We start from the raw sequence: 8619 nt of genomic DNA, 5'->3' as shown, positions 1-8619 counted from the left end.
AAAAAAAAAAAAAAAAAAAAAGTATATGGTAACAAATTTTCATTTTATACTACATCTTTGTGTCTTGCCTTAGGATCATTGCAACTTGTTGGGAGTAGAGCTGCAGCAGAGCCCAGTTTTCCTTAGATGTTCCCGCTGCATCTACAGTCCACCACTACCATCCTTGCCCTTTACCACAGGACACATACCTCTGGTGTTTGTTCTTTTTTGTTTTTATTTTTCTGAGACCAGGTCTGCCTCTGTCCCCCAGGCTGGAATACAGTGGCACAATCACAACTCGCCGCAGCCTCGGCTTCCCAGTCTTAAACAATCCTCCTACCTCAGTCTCCTGAGTAGCTGGGACCACAAGTGTGCACCACCACACCCAGCTAACTTATTTTTATTTTTTATAGAGATGGGGTTTCACAGTGTTGCCCAGACTGGTCTCAAACTCCTGAACTCAAACAATCCTCCCTTCACGGCCTCCCAGAGTGCTGGGATTATAGGCATGTGCCACCATGTCCAGCTAGTTTTTAAAATTTTTTGCAGAGATGGGGTGTCAATGGGTTGTTCAGGCTGGTAAAGCATTTTTAGAAATAGTGAATTCATTCTTGATTATTTAACAGTGCTTATAATTTATGTTCTCATATTCTAATAATGTATTTTAGAAGATAATAATTGGGGAGTGTTGCAGTTGACATCTTCCTTATGAAAACTGCTATATTAAATTATGGTCTTTCTAGGAAGGCAGTTTGAAGTCTGATAGTTATCTCCCAACTTTGGTTAAACATCCATTTGATAAGTATTATTACTTCTGTTATTGCCAGCATTGAGAAGTGTATGATGTGCACTCTGCCCACACGATGAAACAGCTAGAATAAAGCCTACAAGGGATGGCAAACTGGAAGCATTCTTCTACCTGTACTATTTATTACTGACACCAGTAACTGTAATAGGGTCTCTTTCCCTATCTTCATTCAGTCTACGGATTTAGGCTTTTTCATCCGCAAGGATGGGTTACTAGGATATGTTTTGTTTATAAAGGTGGTGATGAAGGTTAAATGCAAAAGCCTTTGAAAATTATGAAGTCCAATAGAAACACTGATTATAATGCAGGAAGTATCAGACTGGAGAGGAAATAGAAAGGATTGGTAAGGAAAAGAGGGAACTTACATTTCCTGAAACCCACCATGCTTCCAATTACTTCCACCATGTTTACTCCCAGTTAGTCTGCTCCTTATTGCCCTACGCAGAGATACGTTAAAAATAAGATGCAGGATATTGTTGATCTCTAAGAATTTGTGGAAGCACTGGAATGGCAGATAAGTAGTTATTGATGGGTTGATAAACCACTGCCCCCTTCTCCCCAACCTTTTCTACTGCTTAGGGCAGTGTTTCCCAACTACATTCATGGTAGTATGTGAGAGGATTTTTGTTGACTCGGCTTGAAACAAGGTGAGGAGTCTTTGGAGAATCACCATCTTGCGTATATCAAGAGGTGGATAGAGCCTTAGCCTTGGTGGTTCACTCCTGTAATCCTAGGACTTTGGAAGGCCGAGGTGAGAGGATTGCTTGAGTCTAGGAGTTGAAGACCAGCCTGGGCAACGTAGCACGACCTTGTCTCTACTAAAAATAAAAAATGTTAGCCAGGTGTAGTGGCATATGCCTGTGATCCCAGCTACTCAGGAGGCTGAGGTAGAAGGATCATTTGAGTCCGGGAGGTCAAGGCTGCAATAAGCCATGATTGTGCCACTGCAGTCCAGCCTGGATGACAAAGCAAGACCCTGTCTCAAAAAAAAAAAAAAAAAAAAAAAAAGGTAGATAGAAAGCACCTCTAGCCTCCTCTGGAAGGAAACTGTCCCACCTAGCTGGGAGGGGCCTCACCTAGGATTCAGGAGACCTGGGCTGCCTACCACACGAGCCTTAGACAATCTGCTCACCCAGCCACCTGTTAGTTCCCTAAAGCTGGGACTGTCATGTTCATCCTGCTCTCACACAGAATATGTCGTCGTCATCATCATCATCATTGTTGGAACCGAAAGAATCTGCATTAAGTAAATAATTCAGGCTGGGCACGGTGGCTCACCCCTGTAATCCGAACACTTTGGGAGGCAAAGGTTGGAGGATCATTTGAGGCTAGGAGTTTGAGACCAGCCTGGGGAACATAGCAAGACCATGTCTTAAAAAAAAATTATAAAAATAGAAAGCACCTCTGGCCTTGATTTCTGGTTCCTTATTTTTCTAGAACCTTCAGTATTGTAGCATTAGCATAATATTTCCAGCCTAATCAATCCTTCTTTCCTTTCCCTCACATTTAATTGAATACCTGTCATGTTCCAGGATATGGTAGGGATCCAGAGTCCTTAAGACCCAACTCACCCTCAGGGAACCTAGAAAGGAAGACAGTTACATAAATAGGTTACCTTTGCACAATCAATGTCCTCTGTAGTCTCCCATTGGCTGTGAGATGAGACTTCAACAAATTGGGTTTTCCAACTTTCTATCCCTCTCTTTCTTTACACTTTACATAGCTGAACATGCACATTCCAATCATGCCCTTTCTTGCTGCCACCATTCTTCCAACTTGGAATGTCATACCTTTTCCTCCCCAAGTGTGGAGCTCATGCACTCATTAACTTAAAAAAAAATTATTTATTGTGCTAAGCTGTGGGAATATGGAAGTAAGAGCTACCTCTGCTTCTAAAGGACCTATTTAAGCACGTCCTCTGTACTCATTGCCAGTACCATGTGTAGTATTTGCTACCAGAGCCAGTAGCTGACTTGTGATGTTGGATGTGTGTCCTCTTTTCCAGGCTATATGGAAGGCTCCTCAAGGGCAAGGACCAGAGCCTCACATAGTGCTAACATATCAGGCATGCTGTGCATGCTGGGTGATGGTGATATGCATTCTGGAATGGGTTGGGAGGGACTGGGATTCAGTTTCTTCCACGCTCTACAATCCTTGCTATTTCAGATTTCCTCAAGGTGGTACTTTATTATATTTGGATGATTTAACTGAAAGTGTTTCTAGAGTGGCCTTGGAATTCATTGACTCAACATTTCCAAAACGTACAAGTTTTAGAGGATGAAACCAGTTGATAATGGAAATTAAATGTCATAAAAGAAAATTTTATTAACAAAATTAAGATAAGTGAAATATGTTATTCTATAGAAACTTGCATCTGTTAATGTAAGACTAGAGGAAAGGTTTTCCTACCCTCCCCAAATATTCTTCCTAGAAAATTAGTTCACCTTGATTATAAAATTGCAGATAAAGAAGAGTATGATATAGAGCGTGAAAGCCCTGATATGCTCCTACCACCCAGAGCTGACCATTAAGAATTTGGTGAATATTCCTTCTGTTTTTTTCCCTAGGTACACAGTAAAGTCATAGAGATCTTTTAAAGATATATAGTCAGACTGATTGAGTAAAAGGGGTCGGACATGGTGGCTCACACCTGTAATCCCAGCACTTTGGAAGGCCGAGGCGAGGAGATTACTTGAGTCCAGCAGATCAAGACCAGCCTGGGCAACAACATAGGGAGACCCCATCTCTACAAAGAATAAAAAATTGGCTGGACATGGTGGTGTGCGCCTATAATCCCAGCTACTCAGGAGGCTGACGTGGGAGGATCACTTGAGCCCAGGAGGTACGCTGTGGTGAGCCGTGATTGTGCCACTGCACTCCAGCCTGGGTGACAGAGCTGGAATGCAGTGGCATGATCAAAAAAATAAATAACAATTTTTAAAAGGGGCACTAATTTTAAGCTATAACCCCTGTATTTTAAATACATAGGCTGGATTTTATCTTGCTCGTACAGACTTAAAATGATACCCTGTGTTTAGCCCTGAAAAGTGCTTACTTCTTCTTTGTCTGATAGTTCTTAACATTTTCTATCCTTACAGCTTACCCTGTGTTACCTACCACTCCACTAAAGAAAAAAAAGTATTCTTTTCTACAATAAAAGGTTATTTCTATATGAAACTTTGAATTTCACATTTATCAACTCATTTGATTTTCAAAATTGGTTTTGGTGGAGGTGCAGGTCAGAAGAGGAATGGAAACCAACCCGCCCTAATCCTATTGCACCATTTTCCCATCAGCTCACTAAAGAGTTGTGTGGAAACTTGGTAGCGTTATCCTCAGAGGCCCTCCTGGCTCCTCTCTGGACCTTTCCCAGGTGACACCATTTCAGGAAAATGCGTTTCTTTTCCAAGACAGAACATGTTTAGGACAGAAGGGGGTTGTTTGCCTTCTACGTATGTGCATGAGGGGTTCATTTCTTAGCTTGATTTTCTTTCCAGTGATTCATGATGTGACCTAACAAGTTTGTTTTCTTAAGTCTAAAAAGTGTGGACCTGATACCCCTTTACTGAGTAAAGAGAAACTAAGGTGTGCGGTTTGGACACTAATGGTAATTTCAGCATTGAGACCTTGGGTGGGACTTTGGAGCTCACTATCAGAGCAGTGTTTGACAGTTAAGCTTGTGTATACTTGGACTCCAAGAGACTTGATAACTCCCTGGGCTGGTCTCGTATGGGTCCAAGTCGTTGTAAGTTCAGGAAGCTAATTAGATCCCTTTGATGGGGTAAAGATCTTCACCCCCGATCTGACAGGGAGTAGATTCCAGGGATCTGACTCTACAAACTCAAAAAGAAAGACCTGATTGATAAACTGTAATCCCAGTTTGTTAATTTGTACTTAACCTTTATGTGCCTTTGAAAAATGGAGGAAATAGGAGCTCCTATTTCATAGGGTTATTATGAAGATTAAAATGACATTATTCAGGCCATGCATTATCAGTAAGTTGAGTAAATTTTGATTGCTTCGTGGTGACAGTGGTGAGAAGTGATTGGCTCTGAATATATTTTGAAGGTAGAGCTGATGGAATTTGCTGATGGATTGGTTGGATGTGGAGTTTGAGAGAAAGGAGTCAAAGATGACTCTAAGGTTTTTGGCCTGAGCATCTAGAAGTATGGCTCTGTCATTTACTGTGATGTGGATATGTAGAGGGAGGAGGAGGATTAAGGGATGGAATCAAGAGTGCGGTTTCAGACGTGTTTAGTTTGAGATACTTAATAGACATCCAAGTGGGGATATTGGGTAGGCATTTGGAAAAGGTCCAAGCCAAAGGTAAGAATTTGGGGATCATTAGTATAAATGGTATTTAAAGTCATGGAATTAGATAAGATCACAAAGGAGTGATTATAGGTAGAAAAGAGAAGTGCTTGTCATACTAAGTGCTCAGTAAATGTTGGCAGTTACTCCCATTACTATAACTTCTTGAGTTATTATTGCTGATACTTTATAGGAAATGTTACAGAACTGCTGGGTGAACCATAATCTCTCATTTTCTTAGTATGAAACCTCTTTGGGGAATCAAAGCTATATTAGAAATTTCCATAAAGAATATGCTGTCAAGATCCAGGGAGTTAGATAATCCTAGTGAGTAGTGTTCCTTGAAGTCATTCACCCGTGAGAGCTGGATGGCTTCAGGTGTTGGGGTTTGATAGGCCTGGGTTTGAGTCCTGGCTTTACTCTGCACCTGCAGTGAAACCTCTTTGAACCTCAGTTTCTTCATCTATGAAAAAGGGCTTACCTTGCAGGGATGTTAGGCAAGTTCAAGGAGATGAATGTGAATGCCTTCCTTTCCCCTCCACTGTTAAGGACTAGGACTATGGGCCAGTCAGGTTCCCTCTCTGGAACTCATTGGAGATAATGGAGATACTCTGTCTCTTTTGTGCTGCTTCTTAAAACCTTACTCCAATTACTAGCCCTTCTGTACTGATAACCATCCCTTGTTCAGTGTGATTCATTGCACTTAATTAGATAACAGCATATCTTTTGCTAATTATAATTTAATCTCCTTAATGGGATTATCTTTTGTCTTATCAGTACAACATTGATTAATTCATTTTGAATGCACATGTGAAATCTGATGTTCATTCCTAAGGTTTCAGTTTTCAACCTACATACCTCATGTGGGTCCAGCCCTGTTTACCCCCATGAAGATGAGGACAGTAGGATTTTAATTCCTGAGACCATGTGGCAGCCAGAACGCAGAAACTTCTTGATAGCTCCTACTATGGTCTTCAGGAAGTCTATTTGAGGAGCAATTCTAATACCACAACTGCTGAAACTATCTGGCAGATAGCATGGACCACTCCAAGAAGTAGCAATTTTCATTGTTAGAAGTATTTAAACAAAGCTTGGTGTATTAGTCTGTTCTCATGCTGCTAATAAAGACATACCTGAGACTGGATAGTTGATAAAGGAAAGAGGTATAATGAACTTACAGTTCCACATGGCTGGGGAGGCCTCACAATCACGGTGGAAGACAAAGGAAGAGCAAAGGGACGTTTTACATGGTGGCAGGCAAGAGGGCATGTTCAGGGGAGCTCTCCTTTATAAAACCATCAGATTGCTGGGCGCAGTGGCTCACGCCTGTAATCCCAGCACTTTGGGAGGCCGAGGCGGGTGGATCACGAGGTCAGGAGATCAAGACCATCCTGGCTAACATGGTGAAACCCTGTCTGTACTAAAAATACAAACAATTAGCCAGATGTGGTGGCGGGCGCCTGTAATCCCTGCTACTCTGGAGGCTGAGGCAGGAGAATGGCGGGAACCCGGGAGGCGGAGCTTGCAGTGAGGCGAGATCGCACTACTGCACTCCAGCCTGGGTAACAGAGCGAGACTCCCATCTCAAAAAATAAATAAAATAAAATGAAACCATCAGATCTTGTGACAGTTATTTACTTCCAGCACTTTGAGAGGTTGAGATGGGAGGATCACTTAAGCCCAGGAGTTCAAGACCCGCCTGGGCAATGTAGTGAGACTCTGTCTCTACAAAAAGAAGAAGAAGAAAAAAAACAATAAATTAAAAAAACCTAATGTATTACATTTTCCTAATATTATTATCACAGACATCTGACAGTAAACATCTGTGGGAAGACTGCATGGGAAGGCTAACTTTAATAGAGAAAGATGCTAGGTAGCAAGATCATCAAAGTGACTTTGAGCCAGGGAAGAAAAGTGGCTCAGCACAAATGTGGTTCTTCAGATTGATCATAGTATAGCTGATTCACTGCCTGTGCTGATAAGGTCTGTTCTGTTGGAGTCACAGTCTAGTCACTCTGATTGGAATTTGGATTTTGCTAAATTCCTCAGTCATACTGCCTCAGATAACTGGCTCTTCTTGTCCATTGCATGTAATTTCCCGTAATTTTATTCTCTGGATACAGCCTTTAATTATTTTTCTTTGTAGGGGGTGATTTTGTTTAAAACACTGTCAGCAGGCCAGCTTGGTGGTGGCTCCTGTAATCCCAGCACTTTGGGAGGCCAAAATGGGGGGATCTCAGAGGTCAGGAATTCAAGACCAGCTGGCCAACATGGAGAAACCCCGTCTCTACTGAAAATACAAAAATCAGCTGGGCGTGGTGGTGCACACCTGTAGTCCCAGCTACTCAGGAGGCCAAGGCAGAATTGTTTGAACCCAGGAGGTGGAGGTTGCAGTGAGCTGAGATCGCACCACTGTGTTCCACCCTGGCTGACAGAGCAAGACTGTCTCAAAAAAAAAAAAAGAGAAAAAAGAAAAGCACTGTCGGCAATCTCTGATTTTTTTTAACATTTAATTTTGCTAACTTTTTGCACTATTAAGGTTGTACATTTTTATTGTAGAAAAGAGATATGCAAAAAAGTTTCTTTTAATGTCATAACCCAGAGAGAACCTTTGAAAACATTTTTCATGTTCTCTTATATTTTGTTCAGTGTGTTAAATATCCCCCCAAATAAGATTATGCTTTACATACTGTTTGTAACGTGTTTTATTAATTATTTGTATGATGTGATTTATATTTAGGAACCATCAAGCCACTTAATTTTGTTTGTTGTTGTTGAGTCAGAGTCCTGCTCTATCGCCCAGGCTGGCATGCAGTGGCGTGATCTTGGCTTACTGCGATCTCTGCCTCCTGGGTTCAAGCAATTCTCGTGTCTGGGATTATAGGCGCCAGCCACCACACCTGGCTAAGTTTTTGTTTTTAGTAGAGACAGGGTTTCACCATGTTGGCCAGGCTAATCTCAAACTCGTGACCTCAAGTGATCGCTGGCCTTGGCCTCCCACAGTGCTGGGATTACAGGTGGAGCCACCGAGCCCGGGCCTATGTCTCTATTAATGTTAGAGAATAAAAAGCCAAATAAATTTATGTGGGGCCGGGCATGGTGGCTCATGCCTGTAATGCCAGCACTTTGGGAGGCCGCGGTGGGATGATTGCCCAAGTCCGGGAGCTTGAGACCAGCCTGGCCAACGTGGTGAAACCCCATCTCTAGTAAAAATTTAAAAAATTAGCTGGGTGTGGTGGCTCACACCTGTAGTCCCGACTGCTCAGGAGGCTGAGGTGGGAGGATCACCTGAGCCCAGGAGAGGAAAGTTGCAGTGAGCCAAGATCATGCCACTGCACTCCAAAAAAAAAAGAAATAATAGCCCACCAATGGGGACCGGGCGTGGTGGCTCAGGCCTGTAATCCCAGCACTTGGGGAGGCTGAGGCGGGCGGATTACGAGGTCAGGAGATCGAGACCATCCTGGTTAACAAGGTAAAAACCCCGTCTCCACTAAAAATATAAAGGTGGCGGGTGTCTGTAG

General features: G+C 42.5%; 1 protein-coding gene across 2 annotated transcripts in view; it reads left to right on the top strand.

Annotated features, from left to right (window-relative positions):
- Positions 1–8619, top strand: part of ENOPH1 (enolase-phosphatase 1) — a 31249-nt gene that overhangs the window by 4796 nt on the left and 17834 nt on the right. The window lies entirely within an intron of this gene.

Source organism: Rhinopithecus bieti, unplaced genomic scaffold (assembly GCF_001698545.2).
Source record: "Rhinopithecus bieti isolate Rb0 unplaced genomic scaffold, ASM169854v2 scaffold_38123, whole genome shotgun sequence".
Lineage (NCBI taxonomy): Eukaryota > Metazoa > Chordata > Mammalia > Primates > Cercopithecidae > Rhinopithecus > Rhinopithecus bieti.
This window is presented reverse-complemented; position numbering and strand designations above follow the sequence as displayed.